At 41.7% G+C, this 26,253-nt stretch overlaps 1 protein-coding gene and 1 long non-coding RNA gene across 14 annotated transcripts in view; one reads left to right on the forward strand and one right to left on the reverse strand.

The window, feature by feature from the left end:
* Positions 1-972: 972 nt before the first annotated feature.
* Positions 973-16,364, reverse strand: LOC120914289. 3 transcript variants are annotated; one of them, XR_005743655.1, is made up of 10 exons: positions 16,259-16,364; positions 12,797-12,914; positions 11,150-11,202; positions 10,421-10,473; positions 9,159-9,399; positions 8,105-8,137; positions 6,250-6,379; positions 4,772-4,824; positions 4,003-4,233; positions 973-1,084 (listed from the first exon to the last, which is right to left on the reverse strand). It is a non-coding gene; the product is annotated as an uncharacterized LOC120914289 (long non-coding RNA). The 3 variants fall into 3 exon arrangements; XR_005743656.1 differs by lacking the exon at positions 16,259-16,364 and adding an exon at positions 15,484-15,524; XR_005743657.1 differs by lacking the exon at positions 11,150-11,202.
* A 109-nt stretch (positions 16,365-16,473) lies between these two features.
* Positions 16,474-26,253, forward strand: part of SEC31A (SEC31 homolog A, COPII coat complex component) — a 99,844-nt gene continuing 90,064 nt past the window's right edge. For 9 of the 11 annotated variants that reach the window (XM_040324839.1, XM_040324859.1, XM_040324878.1 and 6 more), the window contains exon 1: positions 16,655-16,872. The gene's annotated coding sequence lies outside the window, so the exon portion shown is untranslated. Of the gene's footprint in view, positions 16,496-16,654; positions 16,873-26,253 lie in introns of those variants that run through there. The other 2 variants (XM_040324850.1, XM_040324892.1) reach the window with 2 other exon arrangements.

Raw genomic sequence — 26,253 nt, forward strand, 5'->3', positions numbered from 1 at the left:
TTCAGCAGCCCTCTAAGCTGTCAGAACCGAGTGATCAGTAGTGTTCGACCGCTGTGTCGAAGCACCGGAGAACAAATAAAGCATCGGACCGATGCTGCATCCACCTAGGCAAGTATAATACTGGAGAAAGCCCAACCCCATACTTCTCTTAACCACAACTTTATCCCTGACCTGTCTGGCATTTTACTTGGCCTTCATGATGCCGTTTGTTCACCAAGGTTCTCTACCAAAACCTTTGAGGGCTTCACAGAACAGCTGTAATTATACTGAGATTAAAATTACACACAGGTGGACACCATTTACCAATTAGGTGACTTCTGAAGGCAATTGGTTCTATTAGATTTTAGTTAGGGGTATCAAGAGGAAAGAAGGCTGAATACAAATGCATGCCACACTTTTCAGATTTGTAAAAAAAAAAAAAAAAAAAAAAAAAAATCTTTCCTTCTACTTGACAATTGTGTCGCTTTGTACTGATCCATCACATAAAATTAAAATTGTTGGTTGCAACTGACAAAATGCAGAAATGTTCTAAAACACTGTAGGTACAAACTCAAAGGGCAGAAAAGTTGCTGGCTAAATTTGACAAGGTGTGGGCAAGGAGCTGGAAAGGTGGGGGGATTGCGTACCTCAAGATAATCATTGACTGGGCCTAGATGAGAATATAATTGGGATCCATCACCGGTTGAGTAATGGTAGAAGGCTCAATATGGAGATTTTAACTTGATATTGTAATTACGCAATATTTGATTGTCGGAAGCCGACTGTATTGCAATACCGATTTGTTCAATACATTTTATTTTTTTTAGAAAAGGCAGAAAAGTTCTTGTACGATGCTGCCCCATTGATACTTTAAACTCCAGCCCTGCAAGCAGATCATAGTCTCAGCCTGTACAAATAAAACTTCAATCCCATTGAGAACATGTGATATAGTAGTGTATATTAGTGCATCACAAAGGACTATTAAAAGACAAGTTAACAGCTTATATATCATTTATTAAAAAAACATATTCAATGTGTGCAAATATGCTTGTCAATTTATACCATCATATTGGCTGGATTCTTTAAAAGTCGATAACATATCCATCTGTAAAAAGATAAGTACAATTATTTAGAAGTCCTAAAACTTCATTACAGATACATCTAAAAGCATTACTAAGCCCAAAAATCATATTGCAGTTTAACCTATCCTTAAATGAGACGACTTCATTAATCTCTCCCCCTATTTTAACCCTACGATATGGCCAGTAACACTTGTCTTAGGGCATCTCCACTCTGAAAGGAACAGCAACAGAGCCACCTTTGAATTGTCAGTCTGTGGAGAGGTTCGTGTTCAATGCACTAGCAGATTTGGATAACGAATTATAAAAAAATATGTTTTCACCATGTCACAAAATAGTGGCTTGTCGCCACATCCTTATTGCGTAGAAGAAAAAAAAAGGAAAACCCCCTTGGTGGGATTTTAAAGGCAGCACTAGCATAGAATAAAAAGACGTTTATTAAGGATATAAAATTAGATCATTTCGCACATGAAATGATCAGTTAAAAAAAAGCATAAAAAAAATAAACACACCACATGGCATAAACATGTAGCAAGTACAAATACAATTGAAACTTGGTACTCTGACACGTTTCTGTTTATAAACCCTTCATCAGGGGTATTGGACAGGAGAATATGTATACATTTATCAAAAAAATTACTTTGGTACAGTATATACACTGCAATATGCAGGCAGGATTAACCACAGAACACTGCGGAGGACAGCACTAGATGGAGGCCCCTGACACTACCCTCCAAGGTCACAAGGCGAAGTGTCTTGCGAGAACTCTCCACTTAATAATTGGAGAAATATATATATATATATATATATATATATATATATATATATATATATATATATATATATATATATATATATATATAAAAAAAATATCTAATATTTTAGGACGATATGCAGATTGGCATCGGGGTGGATGGATAAGCATTTGTTCAATGCGATGACTATCAATGGTATCCTGGCCTTACTATGGCCCTTCTTGGTCAATTGGAAATATGATAATACAAAGAATGACCTAACCACCTCTACCTGCATATGAATCCTTTGTGTGAGCGCTGTCCTCCCTGGCAGTGCCAAGTGGTTAATCCTGCCTGTATAGCACAGTATATACTGTACCAACTTCACTTACTCTTGATACATACTATATATTCTTTTGTCCAATACCCCTGACGAAGGGTTTATGACCAGAAACGCGTCGGTTACTGGAATCCTAGTGGAGCCTGGAGAGTACTACATTTCAAATTGTATTTGTGTACTTGCTACATATTCACAAGGTTGTGTTGTTTTTTGTCTTATGCTTTTTAACTGATCATTTCATATGCAAAATTATCCAAATTTATATTAAACATCTTATTTTCCCTGACTAACAAATTAAAAGTGATACTTCAGTCTTTTGTTAAAAACATGCGATACTTACCTGCTCTGTGCAGTGCCAGGAGCGCCAAATGAAATCCGAGAAGAGGATCAGGGATGCTCTGAGCAGGCCGGATCCTCCTCTCGGCCCCACCCCCTTCAGCGCTTTTGGCTCTCTCTCCCTCCCGTTATTTACCCCCACGGCAAGCGGCCTGCTATGCGCCACCCGAGCCGCAGCTCTGTGTGTCCATTCAGACACAGAGCCATGGCCCGGCCCCCTCTTCATTGGCTCACTGACTGACAGCAGTCGCTTCGTGCTGGATCGCAATATGGCTTATATAAGTATTAGGGGGCTGCTGAACACAGTAGGCTTTTTATCTTAACACACAGAATGCATCAAGATAAACCTGCCTTTACAATTTTTTAAAAGCGGAAGCCCAGCTAACACTTTAGGCCCCTTTCACACTGCCGCGACTTCAGTCAAAGCCTGTGTAAACTTAGTCTATGGATCTTAACTTGCATCAAAGTCGGACCAAAGTAGTACAGGGAACAAGTCACACAGGTATGAATGTTCTCATGGGGTAAGACTTGACATGCAACTGATGTCCAAATTCACAGGAAAAGTCACACAAGTGCCACGGATATCAGCGGTGACATGCCCGTTGACCTCCAACCCGCCAAAGTGTGACGGATGAAAACCCCATTTTCCATCCGACTGGCGGATCGGCCGACAACGGATCTACGGTACGTCGTCATCCGATCCACCATACGGGAGAGCGGCACCGACAGGTCGGTCCCTGCACAGTGTGCAGAGACCGACCTGTCATCTGCCTGCTCAGCAGGGGGGGGGGGGGGGGGGGGGATCGACCCCAGCTGAGCAAAGCTGAGCCCGAAAACGGTCCGCCCCTTGTGAGCTTTTAGACTTTGAAGATCAAATTACACCATGAAAAGCAAGCAAAGATAGTTTAAATATAGAAATAAATGTAGCAAATGTTATTAGAATACATGCTTAATTTACTAGATAATATTGATTAAACATGACTTGGTTATCTAGAAATGTACATTTCAACTGATCCTACAGGAAAAAAAATTAAAATGTAAGGAAAAGTTGGAAAACCTGCAAAGCCAATGTGTATATAATTGTGTCCTCATCCAAGTTATTGGTAATCACAGGCCATCATGATGTGAACAGCAATAAGTGTTTAATCATTGGACACATAGGATCTCAGTGAAAATGCATTTTCCATGCACCTAGTACAAGTACCTGAATTTCTTTGAACAAAAAAAAAAAAAAAAACAATTGGACAGGCAGAAGGGAACATAAACAGAGGGAGCTTGTCGATTAAAAACAGGCATACTAGACTGCAGTTCCACTGGTAGGGAACAGAACACGCCAACACAAAGTTCATGTTTTTTAACAAACAGGAGATGCTTTCACCACACCGTATGGAAAGGAAAAAGGCATGCTCAGCCCAGCAGATAGCACTGAGCCCCACAGCTTTAAACCCTTCCACGGCACAACCTGAGGGAGTGGCAAATAAATGTGCCAAGAGATGCAACGGGTAACTCCCAGTACTTTGCTCAGCCAGCTTACCGAATCTTTAGAGAGCAAATGCTGAGGTAATGCCAACAGCTTTGGATCTGTAAAGTGCTTCACAGAATGGTGTCTGGAAAACATCTTATGTAGAACCCAGTATTCAAAAGTCGCTTTCAGGCCATCCCCACAAGATACAGACCGTTTGTCAAAAGCCAGGCTGAAAACAACTCCACTGGAAAGCTGCACAATCCAAGAGGTGTAGTTCCAACAGCGATGTAGAGAACGGTCCTGGTTGACAAAAGAAAAGAAAAAAGGTGTTAGCAAAAAAACAAACAAAAAAAAAAAGACACTGGTGTACAAATGTCCTTGCACTGGTACTCTAACCTCTGGCTAAAGGCACCGTCTTAGACCAGCGAGGGCAAACCTTGACACCCCAGATGTTTTGGAGCTACATTTCCCATGATGCTCAACTACACCGCAGAGTGCATGAGCATCATGGGAAATGTAGTTCCCAAACATCTGGGGTGCAAAGGTTCTCAATCACAAATCTAGACTTCCATACTGTGGGGAATTGAAGCGGAAAGGTCAAATCCAGTTTATTGCATTATATAACATTTATAGGTTTTAGATTTTAAGGCTTAATGTGTTTATCAGACCTCAGCTATGCACATATAAAAATATAAAAACAGTTGAGTCTTGGACTCCTGAACCACTCAGAAACAGCCTCTAATTTTCAACATCTGCTGTACATCAGAAGGCAAGATCATCATTGCTCAGGTAGAACCAAAACTTTGATTAAATGATTAACACAACAATGCTTCCTTACCAGTTTAACTACTGGAGTCTTCCCCTTCTGGCATGCAGATTACATATAGCCACCTGATAAAAGAAAAATAAATGCAAAACTTGTTAATGCTGGTTTAACACCACTGCGTTCCATCAATGCACATTACATGCTTTGGTGCACTGTACAGCCAATAACCACACTATAGCTGAAAGACTGCTACAAAGCGGTCATCCAGTTCTGGGAGTGTCCATGGATGTTCTCAGAACCCCTGCCTGCCCCCTGGAGCACGTTCTGATCGCAGTGTCCTTTGGACAATCACAGGGGCCTTTTACCATGTGATCAGTCCTGTCCAATCACAGCTGATCACATGTAAACAGGTTTGCCGGTTATTGTCAGTGAGGAAAAGAGCCGATAACCAGCCAGCATGTCAGCATTTATACCGATCATCAGTGCCCCGATCAGTGCCATCCCATCAATGCACATTAGTGAAGAAAATCACTTTTTTGCAAAATTGTATAACAGGAAAGAAGAACATTGGCCTGGGCAGGAAAGGGGTGAAAGCGTCAGTATTGAAGTGGTTAACTTGGTCTGTTTGAGACAATAAAACACAGTGGGCAAAATAGGAGGTTGCGAAACTCCCAGTCTTCAAAAAAAATAAAAGTTTAGCCCTTGGATTTATTTTACATCTCAAAAGATCGCTATGCAGACAGCTCTTGAGATTTCTGAGCAGAGGATGTAATCACTGCAGCAAGCTGTTGCTTCCAGAGAGTCTAGCTTCTCCACCCCCTTACACCTACCGCCAATGAGGTATTCCATGATCATGCTCCATTCACACCTGAGCGTAGCCGATTTACGTTTTTTTTTTTTTAAAGCTTTTTTTTGCAGATGAATCTATGTGCATATTTTTGTTATACAGGTCTCTTTACTTACAAAAGTTTAATACATTATGCACCCAGATTGTAAAGTATTCTGAGTCATCTAAACAAAAATGATATATGAACAGGTCCTAAAATAGAATTTGTACTGGTGAGCATGTCTTCAGCCACTTTGTTGCTAATCACAGTTCAGTCATGATGTGAACAGCAGTAAATGCTACCACCACAGGACATTCAATGCAATGCACTGCAGCTTCCCAGTCCTTATACGTGGTGGCTGTATTTGTTTCTCTTTTCAGGCTAAACATTTTTTTAGAAAGCAATGAACAATACCCTTTGACTTTGCCAAAATCTGCATGGTCCTTTTCTGTGAGCTAAATAGATAAAACATGTTCAATGACCAGTCTGGGGGACAACAAAGGTTGCCTCCATTGATACATTGAAGGAATGGACTTAGCCTCCCATATAGAGGAAGTGTGTCATTTGTAGGAACACTAAATAAAAAGGGGGAAATAAGCTATAAAAATAAAAGTAGGCAACCCATTCTAAGGACTGGTAATGTGCGATATTTTACATTTATGTTCATAGGTTTAGATACTTTATAAACAAGTAGAAAAGCCTGCTTATGTCTTTGTGACCTACCTGCTTATCCTGCTTCTACCAACGAGCAGATTACATTCAGATCCATCATGGAGGCTTGCGTCTTTCGAGCAACTTCCTTCCAAAAAATAAATGCATTATGCAAGTAGACTGTATAACATTCTAGATATATCTGTAAAAAAAAAAAAAAAAATAAAGTGTTACACCATTATGTTTATAAAGAAAACGTTTTTAAGTATAGGTTCCAACATCCTCATATCAAAATAGTTATAATCACAGCACTCATAATGTGAACAGCAGTGATGAGTTTTAATCATTGGATGTGGAATTTTAGAAACCAAAAAGGACTTGGCCAGCCACTTTCAATATTAATTAAATCACAGAATGGAGAATCTCAAACTCTAGGTGCCCAGATTTTTTTTTTTTTTACCAATTTGGGAGCAACAATGTGGGCCACACACACAATCAATGTTGCGCAATATTTTTCTGCAAGCTGTTGTACTGAGCCATGTATTTCAATGCACTTCGTACACTATACTCCGTTGACCCTCAAGTATAGCCAACTTATTTTTTTAAATCTTAGTGTATTCTTGTGGCTTGAGACAGTAAAAATAGGCCATTAGGTTGCGTTTTTACTGACCCCTTAGGCCTCATGCACACAGGACATTTTGTAAACTATCCTATAAGCCTTTCCTCCAGGTAGCACCGTTTTAGAAGAAAAAAAAAAAAAACTTCAAGTCTACCACGATTCATGTCACCTACTGGACTTATAACCAACTTACCACGCTTTCACACAGAAAGCTCCGCTTGTTGGCCACTAAAAGGGCACTTGTACCCCCCCCCCCCCAAAATGGGTTAAACTCCTGGGGTGCAGCGCTTCAGAAGCACTGCCCATTCATTACAACGGGTAAAGGCGTTTTGGGAGAGCTGTACAAGATGCTGCATGGAGGACTTCCTGAATGTTCCACAAGCGCAGTGCCCAAGCGTGAAAGCACCCATTTCAGAGAATGGGAGGCAGTTTTCAGGCACCATTACTAGTGCTAAAACGCTTGAAAACTGCCTCAGTGTGAAAGGGGTCTTACGCCTCAAGCAGGACCACCAGGGTGTGCACTAAAAGGCTGCAAAAATAGGCATCCCTCCTAATTCTCTATAACCAATAAAGCCTTGTGGCACACTTTAGCTCCAAAATGCCTGTTTTACAAGCGTTTGACTTTTGCTGTTAAATGCTCCTTCATGTTAATCAAGGCATCCATGCGCAAATAGGTGTTTAGAGGAAGACAAAATACAATCACAATGCACATTCTGAAGTCGAACGCTTGTGCTGGAGAAAAAAAAAATGCATGTTAATGCATTGAGGGCGCATTTATTACACTTTCGCATAGCGGGAACACGCATTGCCCCTCGTGACATTGTTGGAGAGATATCGCCGTGATCATTAGCTCAAGAGCAGTAATTTTAGACCTCCTCTGCAACTCAAACATGCAACTTGTAGAATTTTTTTTAAACATCGCCTGAGATTAGGGGAAAAAGTTTGTCGCCATTTCACGAGTGGGCACAACTTTGAAACGTGACATTTTGGGTATTTACTCCACGTAACATCTTTCACCAAAAATAGGGCAAACTTTAGTTTTCTTTAATTAAAAAAAAAAGTAAATTTCCAAAAAGGTGGGCTTGCAAGACTGCTGCGCAAATACGGTGTGACAAGTATTGCAACGACCACCATTTTATTCTCTAGGGTGTTAGGAAAAAATACACATAGTTTGGGGGTTCCAAGTAATTTTCTATCAAAAAAATAAATTAGCATGTAAACGCCAAATCTCAGAAAGAGGCTCGGTCCTTAAGTGGTTAATTTAGAATACACATGTCATTTACTAGATATTAATTTAACTAATATTACCTGGTCATCTAGAAATGTCCATTTCAACTGATCCTACGGAACAAAAAATATATATATATATAAATAAATTTAAAGGAAAAGTTGGGAAACCTGCAAAGCCAATGTGTATATAATTTGTGTCCTCATCCAAGTTATTAGTAATCACAGGCCATCATGATGTGAACAGCAATAAGTGTTTAATCATTGGACACAAATAAGATCTTTGGAGAAATGCATTTTCAATGCACCTAGTACAAGAAACTGAATTTCGTTCAACACCAGCCCTACTGTAATCCCTATTCAGAAATACAGGCCGATGGAAAATATGGATGATTGGAGGGGGGGGGGGGGGGGGGGGGGAAGGCACATTATTCAAATATGTCTACTCATATACAGCCTGCTGTCTTTGGGAAAGCAGTGAACTGGGTTTAGGTTAAAAAAAAAAAAAAAAAAAAAAACACACTGCTCCCAGGATAGAACACACACTGACAAAAAACCTGCACAATGACGTCACTTGGCTCAGTAAATGTTTATTCAGTCATACAAGCAATACCAAGCCCGAAGGCTGCTGCACAGCTTCTGCCAGCGCAGCTTGGACAGGGTCCTTAGACCAACAGCCAAATCGGCTTTGTAATGGTGGAGGCTTGGAGCAGAGACTCCTGCATAACTCACTAGGATAGAAATAGGGGGTTAGAACACTCAGTAGCCTCAAACATGAAATTGGGGGGGGGGGGGGGGGGGGGGGGGGGGGGGGAGTGAGGTTCCATCTATTAAAAAGTGAAATACTAGACTGCAGTTGCACTGGTAGGGCTCAGGGAGAAAGGCAGGGCCTCAAGCACTCATGAAACCTGAACTGTTAGCAAGGGTTGGATAATGGGAGACAACTAAAGTGACTAGGGCAGGCAACAGGAGATGCTTTCTCCACACCATATGGCAGGAAAAAAGCACACCACACACTACCCAGCAGATATCAGCCCCACAGATTTAAACCCTTCTATGGCACAATCTGAAGGAGTGGCAAATAAATGTGCCAAGAGATGCAACACCCAGTACTTTGCTCAGCCAGCCTACTTACCGAATCTTTAGCGACAGAGCAAGTACTGAGGCAATGCCAACAGCTTTGGATCAGTATGGATCAGTAAAGTGCTTCACAGAATGGTGTCTGGAAAGCATCTTATGTAGAACCCAGTATTCAAAGGTCACTTTCAGGCCATCCCAAGATACGGACACAGTTTGTCAAAAGCCAGGCCGAGGACAACTCCACTGGAAAGCTGCAATCCAAGAGGTGTAGTTCTAACAGCGATGCACAGAACAGGCTGACAAAAAAAAAACAAAAAACGAACAAGTGTTAGCCCCATTTTCAGAGATGTAGGAGACACTATCAAACAAAGGCATGCTGCCAATGGGAGGAATTATCCCTAGATAGCCAAAATGTTTGTTTGCCATTGTCCAATACTCCTGCAGACAGCAGTATAAAGCAAACGTTTAAGACTTCCTGTGTCCCTCAGTGGATGAGGAAAAAAATTAAAAATAAATTTAAAAAAAAGTTAGTCTTGTTTGGAATTTCCATGAATCTTTCAGGAAAAAAAACATTCTTAGTTTATTTTGTGCTCAATTTGGCTTCCCCTTGTGTACCTTAGATGACAGTTCTTATATTACACCAAGGATTAGAACATTTTAAAGTGAAACGAAATCCTCCTATCCTTAGGAAGGCAAAAGAAGCTGCCATCTTAGCGTCTCATCTGCAGAGGACACCAGCCATTTAATGTTCGGTTGAAAGCACAAACAAATGTGACAGTTACTATTCACAGCATGTTAAAATTTATATATATATATATAAATAAATAAATAAAAACACTGGTGTACAAGCGTCCTTTCACTGGTACTCTAACCTCTGGCTAAAGGCACCTAGACCAGTGAGGGCAAACCTTGACACCCCAGATGTTTTGGAGCTACATTTCCCCATGATGCTCAACTACACGTGCATGAGCATCATGGGAAATGTAGTTCCCAAACATCTGGGGTGCAAAGGTTCTCAATCACAAATCTAGACTTCCATACTTTGGGGAATTGAAGCGAAAAGGCAGGGTCAAGTCCAGTTTATTGCATTATACACAAACATTTATAGGTTTTAGATTTTAAGGCTTAATGCGTCCAATTATCAGATCTTAGCTATGCACATATAAAAATATAAAAACAGTTGAGTCTTGGATTCCTGAACCACTCAGAAACAGCCTCTAATTTTCAACATCTGCTGTACATCAGAAGGCAAGATCATCATTGCTCAGGTAGAACCAAAACTTTGATTAAATGATTAACAAAACAATGCTTCCTTACCAGTTTAACTACTGGAGTCTTCCCCTTCTGGCATGCAGATTACATATAGCCACCTGATAAAAGAAAGAAATGCAAAACTTGTTAATGCTGGTTTAACACCACAGCGTTCCATCAATGCACATTACATGCTTTGGTGCACTGCTTACACCATTTTGAATTTGGTTTCCTATTGGATAACCAATCATCTCTTGGGTAGCTGTCCTTGAATATTCATAAAATACTGTTACTTTCAAAAACTCTGAAATGAAAAGAAACTGGTGTGCAAGCGTCCTTGCACTGGTACTCAGTAACCTCTGGCAACCCCTGGCTAAAAGAACCTAGACAAGTGATGGCAAACCTTGGCACCCCAGATTTTTTGGAACCACATTTTGCATTATGCTCAACTATACCCCAGAGTGCATGAGCATCATGGGAAATGTAGTTGCAAAACATCTGGGGTGCCAAGGTTTGCCATCACTGACCTACACACACTTTTGGGAATTGGAATTGAAGCGGAAAGGCATGGTCAAATCAGTTTATTGTATTATACACAAACTTTTGTAGAAGGCTTAATGTCCAATTATCAGATTTCAGCTATGCACATATAAAAACAATTAGTCTTGGACTCCTGAACCACTCAGAAACAGCCTCTAATTTTCAACATCTGCTGTACATCAGAAGGCAAGATCATCATTGCTCAGGTAGAAACAAAACTTTGATTAAATGATTAACACAACAATGCTTACTTACCCATTTAACTACTGGAGTCTTCCCCTTCTGGCATGCAGATTACATATAGCCACCTGATAAAAAAAAAAAATGCAAAACTTGTTAAATTCTGGCTTAACACCACAGCGTTCCATCAATGCACATTACATGCTTTGGTGCACTGTACAGCCAATAACCACACTATAGCTGAAAGACTGCTACAAAGCGGTCATCCAGTTCTGGGAGGGTGTCCATGGATGTTCTCAGAACCCCTGCCTGCCCCCTGGAGCACGTTCTGATCGCAGTGTCCTTTGGACAATCACAGGGGCCTTTTACCATGTGATCAGTCGTGTCCAATCACAGCTGATCACATGTAAACAGGTTTGCCGGTTATTGTCAGTGAGGAAAGGAGAGCCAATAACCAGCAAGCATGTCAGCATATTATTTATACTGATCATCAGTGCAGAAAATGACTTATTTGCAAAATTATATAACAGGGAAGAAGAAAATTGGCCTGGGCAGGAAAGAGGTGAAAGTGTCTGGCATTAAAGCGGTTAATGTGGTCTGTTTTGAGACAATGGGACACAGTGGGCAAAACAACTAATAGGAGGTTGTGACACTCCCATAACCTTACCGAAGAAGAAAAAAAAAAAAAAAAGTTTAGCCTTTGGTTTTACTTTATGTCCCAAAGGTCACTATGCAGACAGCTCCTGAGATTTCTCAGCAGAGGATGTAATTGCTGCAGCAAGCTGTCACTTCCTGAGAGTTGAGCTTCTCCACCCCCTTACACCTACCGCCAATGATGTATTCCATCAGGCTCCATTCACACCTGAGCGCAGCCGATCTTTTAAAGTGTTTTTGCATCTTTTTACGAGAGTTTTTAAAGCATTTTAGAAGTATGTTACAAGCATTTTACATATTCAGGCACTTGTTTAGCCAATAGAAAGCACTAGGGAGAGGAAAATAGGGGTGAAAAACTGCTGTTTGAGCAAAAAAAACGAACAAAACACTTATAAAATGCTCAAGCCAGGATTCTCTATTGAAGTCTATGGGGCCAAAAATGCTTGTAATGTGCCAAAAAGCAGCTCGTAGTTTGACAGGCGTTTTGCTTCAGGGAACAGAACACTTGTGTGAACAGGGGCCATTGAAATTATTTGAATGGGATATGGCTTGTTGAGCGTTTTAGAGCTACAAGCAGAAAATCACTAGGCTTTGAAACGACTTAAAAAAAAAAGTCTGTGTTTTGCTGTCCAGAACATCCTAGCATTACAGTAGATGGGAATTAGAGCTGCCGAAGGTACGTGCATATTTTCATATGTAGCTTCCCAGTCCTTATGTGGTGGCTGCATTTGTTTCTCTTTTCAGGATAAAAACATTTTCAGAACGCACTGAAAAACACACTTTGATCTTGCCAAAAAATGCATGGGCCTTTTCTGTGAGCTAAACAGATAAACATGTTCAATGTCCAGTCTGGGGGGACAACAAAAGTTGCCTCCATAGATACATGTGAATGTACTACTACATTACAGGAATGGACATAGCCACCCAGGGAGGTGAAGTGTTTTATTCAAAGTACAAAATAAAGGGGAAAGGAGGAAAAAAACATGCAAATGTCCCAGTCTATGGACTGGTAATGTGCGATATTTTAAATTTATGTTCATTTTTAAACAAGGAGAAAAGCCTGTGTACCTGCTTCTAAAAACGGGATTGCATTCAGATCCATCATGGAGGCTTGTGGTGTTCAAACAACTTTCTTCCAAAAAATAAATGCATTATGCAAGTAGACTGTATAACATTCTAGATATATCTGTAAAAAAAAAAAGAAAAAAAAAAAAAAAAGAAGTGTTACACCATTATGTTTATAAAGAACACGTTTTCAAATACAAGTTCCAACATCCTCATATCAAAAAAAGGTTCTAATCACAGCACTCATAATGTGAACAGCAGTGATGAGTTTTAATCATTGGATGTGGAGTTTTAGCAGAAGCTAAAATTATGACAGATACCATAGCCATTCGAGAATATTCGCCAGCACACCGCGGATCGTACAAAACGTCCAAAAGTTTAATGCAGTGAAAACATCACAAGGATTGCAATGTTTCGAGGCCGCGCAGGACCTCTTCGTTAGGCAAGTGATGATCGAAATGTTGCAATCCTTGTGATGTTTTGACTGCATTAAACCTTTGGACGTTTTGTACGATCCGCTGGCGAATATGTTCGTATGATTGTTGTTCCAGTTCCCAGCTTGTGATCGCTTCAGCACCCATTTTTGCATTTATTAGCCGTTTTTCCAGGAAGGTGTGCGATTGGAATATTGACTAAGACAGATACCATAGGCAGCCACTTGCAATATTAAAATCATAGAACGGAGAATCAAACTCTAGGTGGCCAGAATTCCCTTTTACTAATTTGGAAGTACCAATGTTGAATACACACCAACGTAGCATAATATTTTTCTGCAAGCTGTGTGTACTGAGCCAAGAATTTCAACTTTGTAGATTGATTCCCTGTTGACCCTCAAGTATATTTAAACTTTTGTTTATGCTTGTGGTTTGAGACAGTAAAAATAGGCCATTGGGTTGAGTTTTTACTGCCCCCTTCGGCCTCATGCACACAGGACATTTTGCAAACTATCCTAGAAGCCTTTCCTCCAAGTAGCAGTGTTTTAGCAGAAAAAAAAGCATGACACTTGTAAAAGTGTCCAAATCTTTTACAGGCATCAAGCTCTGGAACGTCAATTAATTTAACCCCCCCCATGGAGACATTCTTAAGCTGTGAGAAAAAAAAAAAAAAAAAAATCTGGCCCTGCAAAAAACAGGAGAAACGCCCTGTGCGCATGAGACCTTAAAAGGTAAACGCCAGGAATTCAACCATTTTGATAAAGAAGCTGAATACAATGAGTATAAAGCAGTATTAAAAACACAATATGCTGTGGCTTATCAAATGTGCTGGCTGCATTAGCTGGGGCTAAAAAAACAAAAAAAAATTCCTCCGTTTTCACTTGGTGAGCTGCCCAGTAACATCTTTATTATAGTGCTCCCACTCTGGATGATGGAGCACACTTGGACAACAGCATTGTCAGTCTGGGAGAAGGGGAGTGTTAGATGGACTAGAAGATTTAGATACACTAACAAAATTGAAGCGGAACTCCAGCTCGCACTTTTAAAAGTAGTTACCGCAAATGTTATCTTTTTTTGATAAAGGCTTTTAAATAAATAACTGATTGTAAGCAGATCTTGTTCTTTTGAAACAAAAAAATAATTCTGTGGAGCGATGTGTATACCGCTCCTCCCATTGAAATGGGGCACAGCGGCTATACCGCCGGCAAAGGGCCGCAAAATTGACGGTAAGGCGCCGCTAAAAATAGCAGCGATTTACCACCAACGCCACGTGAAAGGGGCCTAAACCTTTTTCTGGGAATTGTTTCTTAGGCCCCTTTCACATGTGCGGACCATATGTCCGCATTTTCATCCATCTGTTTGCGGATGAAAATGGGACATACATTGGTCCCTATGTGATTGCGAGCATCAGCGGATAAACATCCGCTGACACGTAATCACCTGCCTCTGCAATGCTCCGATTTCGCAGACGGAAGAAAATCCTATTTTTTCCTTCCGTCTGCAGATCGGATGAACACGGACACACGGTCCGTGTTCATTTGATCCCCCCATAGGGGAGAGCGGAGAAAAGACAAGGTGGTCCCTGCACAGTGTGCGGGGACTGCCCTGTCAGCCGACGGCTCAGCTGGGATTTTACGGAGGATCCCCGCTGAGCTGACGGACACACGGAGGCGGATCATTACTGATCCGCCCCGTGTGAAAGGGCCCTTATTAAGTTAAAAATGAAAATGTTTTGCTAGAAAAATTTGGAACCCCCATATTTTTAGCAGAGACCCTACAGAATAAAATGGCGATTGTTGCAATATTTTATGTCACACTGCATTTGCACAATTGTCTTGCAAACAATTTTTGGGGGAAAAAATACACTTCAAGAAATAAAAAAATAATACATTTTTATATGAAGGATGACATTACGACATGGGAATCGTGATCTTCTAAGAAAAAAAAAACACGTAAATCGCACATCTCTAGTCACAAGGATAGAAGCTCCCGCACCTTTTCAATGACAAGCTTCACCTGTTTTTTAGAGATGCAGAAGAGACCAGAATCACATTTGCCATGCCATTAAAGAATAGGGCCCAGCGGGTGCATCTCAGGGCGACTCCACCCAAGATTCCAAATCGCAGAGCGTGAACGGAGCCCAAGGGCCAGTTTAAATTAAAATGGAGGTTCACCCTAAAAACTAATTTTTAACATTAGAGCCAGCATACTAAGTACATTTACTTTTGGCAGGTCTTTTTTTTTCTCTTTACATACCTTTAGATCCTGATTTTGTCCAGGGCTTTCGCGTTCTGATGACTCCGGGACTAAGCGTTCCTATCCTTCGGTTCGATGATTGACGGCTTGTGAAACAGGTCCCCTGTCACACAACACGCGTCACCAGATTCCCGGAGATAGCTGAGCTGCGAGTCGGCACTATACCGTGCCTGCCGTGTAGAGCTGACTGCGCAGGCGCCATATAGTGCCGACTCGCAGCTCGGCTATTTCCAGGAATCTGTTGACGCACGTTGTGCGACAGGGGACCCATTTCACAAGCCGTCAATCATCGAACCGAAGGATAGGAACGCCCAGTGCCGCAGTCATCGGAACCCGGAAGCCCTGGACAAAATAAGGATATAAAAAAGGTATGTACAGAGAGAAAAAAAAAAAAAAAAAACCTCCCGAAATTAAATGTCCTTAGTATCATTAATTTCTAGATCTAATTTTAAAAATGTTTGTTTTTGGGTGAACCCCCCGCTTTAATATTCTGGCCAAAAGAACGCATTAACGCCAAACATGCATGGGGGAAGAAAAAAGAAAAAAAAAAGCTTTTATTGCTTTTTTTTTTTTTGCTGCATTTCTCAGCAAAAGAATCCAGTGTGCATGTGGCCTAAAACTAGACTTCTTCCTTTCATACGGATTATTCTTTCCATGCACAAGCGGCAAATTAAAGGTTTGGAGTCAGAAGGTTAAGTGTAGAAATGTTGCCCCAGAATATCTCCTAATAATAGTGTAATAATCCCTAACAGAAGACAGCACGAGCTCCACTCACCTCCGCACGCTGCCACTCTCCCAGCACAAATGGCCGAACCCTCCTTGTGCGCGCACACGAGTTTCTACGATCCGGCAAGCGTGCTGACGTCCCGTTCTGACGTCCCGTGCGTCCCATTTCTAACAGGAAGCAGGAAATACGAATGAGGAAGCGGAATCGTTGCAGTGATAGCCATTTCCGGAGGAACCATATAAGTTCGTTGGTTTGGTGTTCGTTCTGATGCATATTTACTTTGGTGTACGTAAATAAAATGTATTAATAAGGATGGTGTGCTGTTATCACGAGTAAATATACATGAAGAGCCGGGGGACACGTTGGATATGGGAATAGTGTACGGGGGGATAGGCAGCATCAGGCCGGTGTGGGCGGGGTTTGGGTTGCCACGTTTGAGTTGGACGTGGATAGGAGGAGTCAGGGAGGGCACAGGAGCCGGGCAGGGAAAGAGGCCGAGAGCCCCAGACTATCCTATACATCACAGGGCTGTACCGGAGGAGGACAGTGACTGTACGCTGTGTTATCATTGCTGCTTGTTTTCTGAGCTCACACTCGAATCCTCCTCACTCTCCATTCATAACGTTATACTGATCTCTGTGCTGCTGCCTAATCCAGGAAAGGTGAGTGCTTGGGGGGGACATGGGGATCTGTAGCAGGGCCCCCACCTTCTTCTACTGACTGTCACTAGCACAGATCAGCTGTGTGGGCTCATGTGCATGTCAGAGACAGCTGATCTGCCATGAACATAGAGATATGGCTCATCTGCAGAAGTATTGGGTGCCAGCTGGTGCAGTGTGATTTCTAATGTAGAGGGGTGGTACTGATCAGGCAGCCTGGGTGATCACACATGTTCTGATGACTGCTCTGTGCCAACATGCAGATGTGACAGCAAGAATGGCTCCATAGCAGTGACACCTACATTGTCCCTTCTCTCCTGCTCCATTCATTTCCATCAGAGCTGTCTTCAGTCACTCCATCTCAGAGCTGGCCTGTCACTTGGGAACTCTGACCTTTTCTAGTTGGCTGTGACTCAAAGAATAATCTGTGACTCAAAGAATAGACTCTGCAATTATATCACTGTTTTCTCTGAACATAACTGACCTGATCTGACACAGACAGGCCTACTTCTGCTTTGTTTGAAAGTACTTTAGAATGTGGGAGATACATTTCTAATGATGAAACGGTATGCAGGCTGCTTTTGAAAATACCATTTCCCTGGCAATCATGCTGCTCTTATGGCTACTTACACGATTTCTAAGTCACTAGCCTGCCACAAGCTTGTAGGTGAGGTGTTCTGACTCTAAGGCTGCATTCACACCTGAGCGTTTTGTAGCCTGAAGTTAGAAAACTCTAGAGGGGAAAAAAATACATTATTCTCTATGGAGATGGGTCATATCTCCACTCCAGAACGCCTGAAGCTCAAACAAGTTCTGGACTGTTTTTTGTCGCGCGAATCGGGCTGATTTGGGCGTTTTTGAACGTTTTTATTCCCATAGAAACTAATGGAAACGCTCGAGCGTCTAGTGCGACAATGAGCGTTTCTACGGGCGTTTTGTCGCTTTAATCTGTTCTGTGAAATAGAATATTCACCCAGGAAGAAGATATCAAAAATCTACCAACATAGCAACAAACGATGAAAGATAAGCATTTTTCCTATTGGCTAAAATAAAAAACGACGAAGTTCAAAAACGTCGGACAACACTGTATGCAAATGTGCGAATACGTGTTAATACGTGTGACAAAACGGTGGAAAAAACGACCGAAAACGCTACGCTCAGGTGTGAATGCGGCCTAAGGGTTAGTTCACCTTTACAAAAATAAATAAATAAAGGTGAGCACCACCCTCCCCATCCTCCTGGTCCCCGCTGTCAGTGCCCTGGCAGCCAGCCCAGTGATCTGGGATTTGAAATCCCCACTGTTCTCCCTCTTTATGTAGCACTTCTGAGATGGACCAGATTGATTCACTGTGCTTTATTTTCTAAAGCTGGAGAGGAGAAAACCGGGCTCACTTCTGCATAGAAACCAATCAGCTTCCAGGTTTTATTGCAAAGCTTCTGGTGTAGCTGCAGGCATCATTCAGATATCCCTGCTCAAGGACGTCGTATGACAGCCGACGGGCCGGAAGTGGTTAACAAGCTGAGGTTAGAAGCGAGCCTGATTTTGCACTCCAGCTTTACTAAATAAACCCCACTGTGATGGTGCTGACCAATCAGAATGGATTTGGTCCATCCTGGAACTGCTTCACAGAGAAGAGCAAGGATTTCAAATCCCAGATCACTGGACTGGCTGCATGGGTGCTTACAGCTCAGCAACCCCAAAGGTAAGTACAATGGGGGCCGAGGGAATTGGATTACCTTTAAATTATTTCTGTAAAGGTGAACTGATGCTTTAAAGTGTATTTAAAGCCAAAAAATTTACTTTAGTTCTGTATATAATGGTTAGAACCACTCTTGGGGTTCTATTGTTGATGCCTGTATTCCATAAATGACATGCAATCTCTCCATTTGTCCTGGTGGCACTCCTTTAAGGACTGAATGTGGATAATAAACTGAAATTTTGAGCTGTTAGAGGGCTAATCATCCAATGGGGACACTTCTTTCTGTGACAGCTGTCCAAGAGGGGATGAAACTTACATTGGAAAGATATCCTCCCATATCCCGTCGTGTCTACAGGGCAAAAAGTACAGAGAAATCTGCCCAATTTGTGTGAAAAAAAATCTCGCTGGGGTTTTCCTATTCTGATCAAAAGGGGGAAAAAAAGTTTGTCTTTATATTTTAAAGCAGATCTAAACTCTGAAATATACTCCCTCAACCTTCCAGAGTTGTGTTCCTTGCCAGCTGCTGTCATCTTTTCCCTGGGTGCTGGGTTTTCAGCTTCTTGATTGGCCGGTGCTCAGCTCAGTGTATTATTGCAAAAGAGACATATCATCTCTATTGTCTCTTCTGCATTAAGGAGCTGCCTGCTGACACTTTTCTACACGATGGGTTTAGTTCTATTGCTGCTTTTGTCCCTGTTTGGACTAAATTGTGCTTTAAACCAGAACGTCACAAAAAATAAAAACCAAACGAGCCAATATAAAGAGGAACTAAACACACTCATTTTGATCTCTTGTTAAAAAAAAAAACGCACTAATTTAAAATGGAACTAAAGTTCGAGATACTTGGGTAAGCTCCAACTTGGGATGCCCGCAAGTAAGGCCCCATACACACGATAGAATCCATCCGCAGATAAATCCCAGCAAATGGGTTTCTGCGGATAGATCCTATGGTGTGTACACGCCAGCGGATCTGTTTCCACGGAGAAATCTCCTCTGGGATGGATTCCAGCAGATCGGATATTTGCTGACATGCACAACAAATCCATCTGCTGGAATCCATTCCAACGGATGGATCCGCTCGTCTGTACAGACTTACCGGATCCATCCGTCCAAAGGGATTCCCCGCACGCGTCGTAATGATTTGACGCATGCATGGAATTCCTTATATGACAGCGTCGCGCCGTCGCCGCGTCACGTCATCGCCAGAGGATTTCCGCGCGGATTTCAATGCGATGGTGTGTACACTCCATCGCATAGAAATCTGCGGAAATCTTTGAGAGGATTTATCCGTGGAAACGGTCCGCTGGACCGTATCCGCGGATAAATTCTCTCGTGTGTATGGGGCCTTAGGGTGGGCTCCGGCATGTTCGCAGCTCCACATGCCTCATCCTGCCAGGAAGCTTATACTGCGCAGCGCTAATCACAGGCAGTGAGACATTTCCCGATCTGCGGCTGCACAGATCGGGAAATGTCTCACTGCCTGTGATTAGCGCTGCGCAGTATAAGCTTCCTGGCGGGATCGGGCATGTGGAGCTGCGAACACACCGGAGCCCACCCTTTCTCGCAAGGTCCCTCACTGGCATCTTCTACCCAGCTTCTTCTAGGCGATGGTTTTTGGCCATCTTCATTGGCCAGCGTGGCATAGTGTAACTTTTGCAGGGGTTTGGTCATCCCAGCGCACATGCACAGTGCTGGAATGTATACTGAGCTCAGTGTACATTCTAAACTAGACAAAGACAAGCAAGACGTTTACATTTTTTGAGAAAATTACAATTGCATGGTCAGAAACGAAAGAACATCTCGTACGAGATTTTTTGGATGGTGAGTAACCTCTTCACTTTTGACATGAGACTAGCATGCAACAAAAAAATAGGATGAAAATCTGATCATGTGTACTGGCTTTACCAGCATTCCTTGGAATGTGGGAGGAAACGGGAGTATTCAGAGGAAACCCACAAAGACACAGGCAGAACATGCAAACACCAGGCAGGTAATGCTGTGGTTTCTTTGCATCAAAGCTGCTTTTCTTACCATACAAGTCAGCGTGATTGAAACAGCAGCTTAAAGGAATTCAGAATTCTAAACACAAGCTGAGTGCCCCTGAAAGTATGCTGTATTTGCACAGCTAGACAAGCAGTAAGGAGGTCTGTAGTGGGAGTCTACAAATATCCTCTCTGCAAATCTTCCTCTAATTACATTCTACCCCTCCATGAAATTGCAGGAAAAATGTTGCAAGATAAACATGGAGATGGCCATTGCTGATCTCTCGTTCTAGTTTGACCCTCTTGGTGCAGAACTTTGACTTGGAATTATCATGCAAATAATGAATACGGCTCATGATCTGTTTACCTGTTCAGGGTCAGTGACTCAGAAATGATCTAAAGTGGAACTGAACCTACAGAGTTAAGAGTTTTCCAAAACAGTTACATTCAAGGCATGCTGTGAATAATAAGTGTCACAGCTGCTTGTGCTCTCAAATGAACTGTCAACACATTAAAGGGCTGGTGTCAAAACTGATCACATCACCATGGCAACTGTAGATCAAACCGAGGCTAAAATGGCAGCTTTGTTGGCTGTAAAGGATAGGAGGGTTTAGTTCCTCTTTAAGTCAGAGTATTAGTAGGGCTGGGGAAAAAATCGATTTGAATCGAGTTGCGAGGCCAAATCGATTCAGATTTTGACCAAATCTTCTTTTTTTTTTTTTCAATTTTTTTATTTATTTTTTTCATAGGACCAGCGTTTCGCAGACTAGGCCAAAGCCGTGGCCTCACCTAAAAATCCTGCCCGCAGCTCGCCATGATCTTGGAAAAAGGCTGCGAGGCCGCACCTTTTTCCAGGATCGTGGCGAGCTGCGGGCAGGATCTTTTAGGCGAGGCCGTGGCCTAGTTTGCGGCCTTTTCCCAGGATCGCGGCGGACTAAGCCGAAGCTGCGGCCTCGCCTAAAAACGTAGGACCAGTGCGGTGTCCATCAGGAAAAAAAAACTCGATTTGAATCGTGAATCAGGTTATTTTGTTTAAAAATCACAGATTTTTTGGGGGGGCCAAAATCACCCAGCTCAATGTATTAGTATGACAACCAGGCAACATGAATCCTTAGAAGAATGCCAGCAAGGGCAGCCTCCAAATTTGAGGGCATGGTAGGTTTACTTTAACACCTGATTGAACTTTGAGCCTAAACCCTGGTTCACACCGATGCGGCTATGAAATTGCACTCCTTCAGTGCTATATCGAAGCCGCGCGTCAGTGCGATTTTCACTGCCGATTTAATTGCAGCTTGCAACTTCATTTAACAGAAGTCTATGCAAGTCGCAATGAAATCGGTAAAAATTATTGCAATGACCTTTTCCATAATCACTGTATTAACGGTTTCATTGCCAGCAATAGGATGCGATTTGTCATGTCATTTGGAACTTTCAAAATGCATTGAAAAGTTCCACTATTGCAACCTGAAAGTCGCACGATTTTTCTGCAGATTTTTTTGACGCAATTTTACTGTGACTTGAAGCAATGCCTGTGTATTCTTGAGGTCCGAGGATCTCAAGTCCCATCAAAGTAGTACCAAAGTAGTGAAGGGACTGCTTTGAAGTCGCCGCGACTTGAAGTCACACAAATATGAAAGGCACTCATTGAAAATCATGGTGTACGACTTGTCATGCGACTTTGGGTCACAGGAGCTGAAGAACGGGGAGAGGTGTGTGTAAACACACCTTCCCCGTTCTTCTGTGTGACAGTGATCGTCTGTGATCACTCCCTTAGGGCACACTTAACCCATTAGCGCCACCTAGTGGCTAACCCCTTCACTGCCATTGTAATTTTCACAGTAATCCGTGCCTTTTTATAGCACTTTTCGCTGTGAAAATGACTGGTGTCAAAAGTGTCCGCCATAATGTCGCAGTCACGAAAAAAAATCGCTGATCGCCGCCATTACTAGTAAAAAAAAAAAGAAAAATTATTAATAAAAATGCCATAATACTATCCCCTATTTTGTAAACGCTATAACTTTTTTTCAAAAATAGGTAGAAGAATACGTATCGGCCTAAGCTGAGGGAATTTTTTTATATATATATATATATATATATATATATATATATATATATATATATATATATATATATATTTTTGGGGGATATTTATTATAACAAAAAGTAAAAAATATAGATTTTTTTTCAAAATTGTCGCTCTATTTTTGTTTATAGCGCAAAAAATAAAAATCACAGAGGTGATCAAATACCACCAAAAGAAAGCTCTATTTGTGGGAAAAAAAGGACGCCAATTTTGTTTAGGAGCCACGTGACAGGACCGCGCAATTGTCAGTTAAATAGACGCAGTGCCGAATCGCAAAAAGGGGCAAGGTCCTTAACCTGCATAATGGTCCGGGTCTTAAGTGGTTAATCAACTACATACATTTTAAGTGTATCAGAACAAAAGCAGCCACAGTCCATATAGAAAGCTTGGTCACTGCAGCATGCTGCAGATGAGAACCATTGCTCTCTGTCAGGAAAGCAGTAATCTTTCTACAGGGGTCCAAAATACACCCCGTGCTGAGTCAGAGCTATAGCGCTGTAATAAGCAAAGATCGTGCTTCTGCTGGTTGCAGAGTTCTGGCTCTGACGAAGTAGGAAGTGTTGGGCCTCTGCAGAGAGGCCACTGCTTACAAACAGTCCTTCTCTACTGTATGCTGGAAAGAGACAGGCTTTTTTTTATTTTGTCTGTGGCTTCTTTCTAAAGAAATCAAACTGTAGGGGCCCATTTACAGCTTTGGGTTGGGGTTACACACAGCAATGCATGTTGCATGCATTGGTGTGCCAATCATTTTGAGTGCTGCACATCCCAAATGCATAATCGTGCATTGTGTTACAAAATTTAAGTCATGTCTGAATTTTAGAATGTATCATTGCAATCTTCAACCCTAAGACAAGAGACTATACGTTTTTTTCCCCTGTGCATGGGACGTACTCGAGGATCGACTACATCCTCGTAGATCATAGACTTTTGGAGAGGGTGGTCGAAGCAAGTTGTGAGATCATAACGCTATCAGACCACGCCCCTATAACCATGAAAATAAGTACATCCATACAAAAATGCAGCCCTCCTGAATGGAGATTGGATGAAGGTCTGTTGAGGGACGAGGATGTGGTCGAGAGAGTACAGAAAGAACTGGAATGGTATTTCCAGGAGAATGACAAGGAGGGAATCACAGGAGCAACCCTGTGGGACGCCCACAAAGCGTATATAAGAGGGATTTTTATTGCTGAGGGGGCAAAGAAAAATAAAACAAGAATGAGTAAACTAAAAACATTAAAAGAGGAGATATATAGGCTGGAACAGGAACATAAATTACAGGGCCACAAGAGGGAAACACTCCGTAAGTTAACTATAACAAGGGATGAATACAAAGCCCTTGCCGGGCAAGAAACCAAGAATTTCATAGACAGGGTAGAGAGAGAAAGATACGTCTGGGGAAATAAACCTAGTAAAAATTTGGCCAGAATGGTAAGAAAAAAGAAAACCAGGAATTTTATCGAAAAAATTAGGAATGGGAATGGGGACTTAGTGTATGCGACAAACAAAATAGCAGAATCCTTTAGAAGCTATTATGAAAAACTATACGACGTCCAACAGAAGATCAGGGACCCAGCCGAAAAAAAGGATAAGATCAGGGAAGTATTACAGCAAACCAATCTACCGAAGATAGAAGAGCATGAGATAGAAAGAATGGAGGAAAGTATAACCGAGCAGGAAATAAGGGAGGTCTTAAGGAATGCTCCCAATGGGAAAAGTCCTGGACCAGACGGCTTCACGTCTGCCTACATACAAAGGTTTAGTACCATCTTAGTCCCTAGACTATGTCAATATTTCAATGGGTTGGGGCTAGATTATGAGATGAGTAGAGAGGCATTAACAGCTACGATCACTGTCATTAAAAAAGAGGGAAAGGACAATACGAATTGTTCAGGGTTCCGACCTATCTCACTCCTGAATGCAGATACCAAACTGTATGCAAAAATTCTGGCCGAACGAATGAAGGGGGTAATGACAGCCATTGTCCACCCGGACCAGGTTGGTTTCATACCTGGTAGGGAGGGAAAGGACAATGGAGTTAGGGCACTTCTTCTCATGGAGCAGATCAAAGAAAGAGGGACCCCCGGTCTACTCCTGTCAGTAGACGCTGAGAAAGCGTTTGACAGGGTAGACTGGGGGTTCATGATACAAACACTAGAATTTATAGGAATAGGCCCAAGGATGATCAAATGGATCAAAACGCTCTATTTCCACCCATGTGCTAGGATCAAGATCAACGGATCTTTATCCGCACCCTTTGAGATGCGAAATGGAACCAGACAGGGCTGTCCCCTGTCCCCCCTTCTTTTTGTCTTATCATTGGAACCCCTGCTTGCAATGGTTCGACAAAATCCAGAAATATATGGAATAGAAGTTGGAGAAGATGAGCACAAATTATCCGCCTTCGCAGACGATATTCTATTCTATATAAGTAGCCCAAGAGTCACCCTCCCGAAGTTAATAGCTACCTTAAAACAATATGGTGAGGTATCAAACTTCAAAATGAATACAGAAAAGACGGAGATCCTGAATATCAACATTCTTAAAGAAGAAGAACAATATCTGCGGAAGAAATATAATTTCAAATGGCAAAAAGAAATAAAATACCTGGGAATAAAACTGGCAAATACCATCAAGAAAATATATAGAATAAATTTTATCCCCCTACTCAACGAAATAAAAAGTGAAATTAAAAACATATATAATAGACCAATTTCGTGGTTCGGGAGGATAAATGTGGTAAAAATGGTTCTCATCCCAAAAATTCTATACAAGTTTCAAATGGTCCCAATTTACCTACCACCGTCATTCATCAAAATAATTAACTCCCTCATAATGAACTATATTTGGAATAATAAAAAACACAGGGTGTCTGCTCAAACTCTAAAACGGGCCAAGAAAAAGGGAGGATTAGCTGTACCCGACATCAGATTGTATTATAACGCTTCGGTTCTCTCACGGGTTATAGAATGGGCTAAAGAGTCCCAGGACAAAAGATGGATAAACATTGAATGCACATTAGCGAGGGCACAGTTAGGGAGATTAATTTGGAATCCACCACAATATAGATCTTTACACACTTCAACACACACAATTACACATAATGCATGGAGGATCTGGGATAGACTTCACAAACAATTAAAAACAGAATTCAATTCACCCTTTATAGATTTAAAAGAAAACGAATATTTCACCCCAGGGACAAAAGAAGTAGGGGGAAATTGGATCACAAATAGAACACAGCTAAAAGATATAACACTAGATGGTAAAATTAGGACACTTCACGATATTAAATATAGGATTGGAATTAGGGCGCTCGACGAGTGGAGATATTTGCAGTTAGTGTCATTCGTCAAACGCCTACCACACCCTTTGAGGTCACAAGAGGAGTACACTATATTGGAACAATTGTGTAGCATCGAAAGCTCAAAAGGAAATATATCTAAAATCTATAATTACTTGCAGAAAACGGAAGAGTTGGACACGCTAAAATACATCCAAAATTGGGAAACAGACTTAGGGGTCCCAAGGGGGAAAACGACCATAGGAAGAATCCTGAAAATGACTCACACCTCGGCAGTAGATGTAAGAACTGCCGAGATGAACTTCAAATGTTTGACGA

This window comes from Rana temporaria, chromosome 1 (genome assembly GCF_905171775.1).
Source record: "Rana temporaria chromosome 1, aRanTem1.1, whole genome shotgun sequence".
In the NCBI taxonomy this organism is placed as follows: domain Eukaryota; kingdom Metazoa; phylum Chordata; class Amphibia; order Anura; family Ranidae; genus Rana; species Rana temporaria.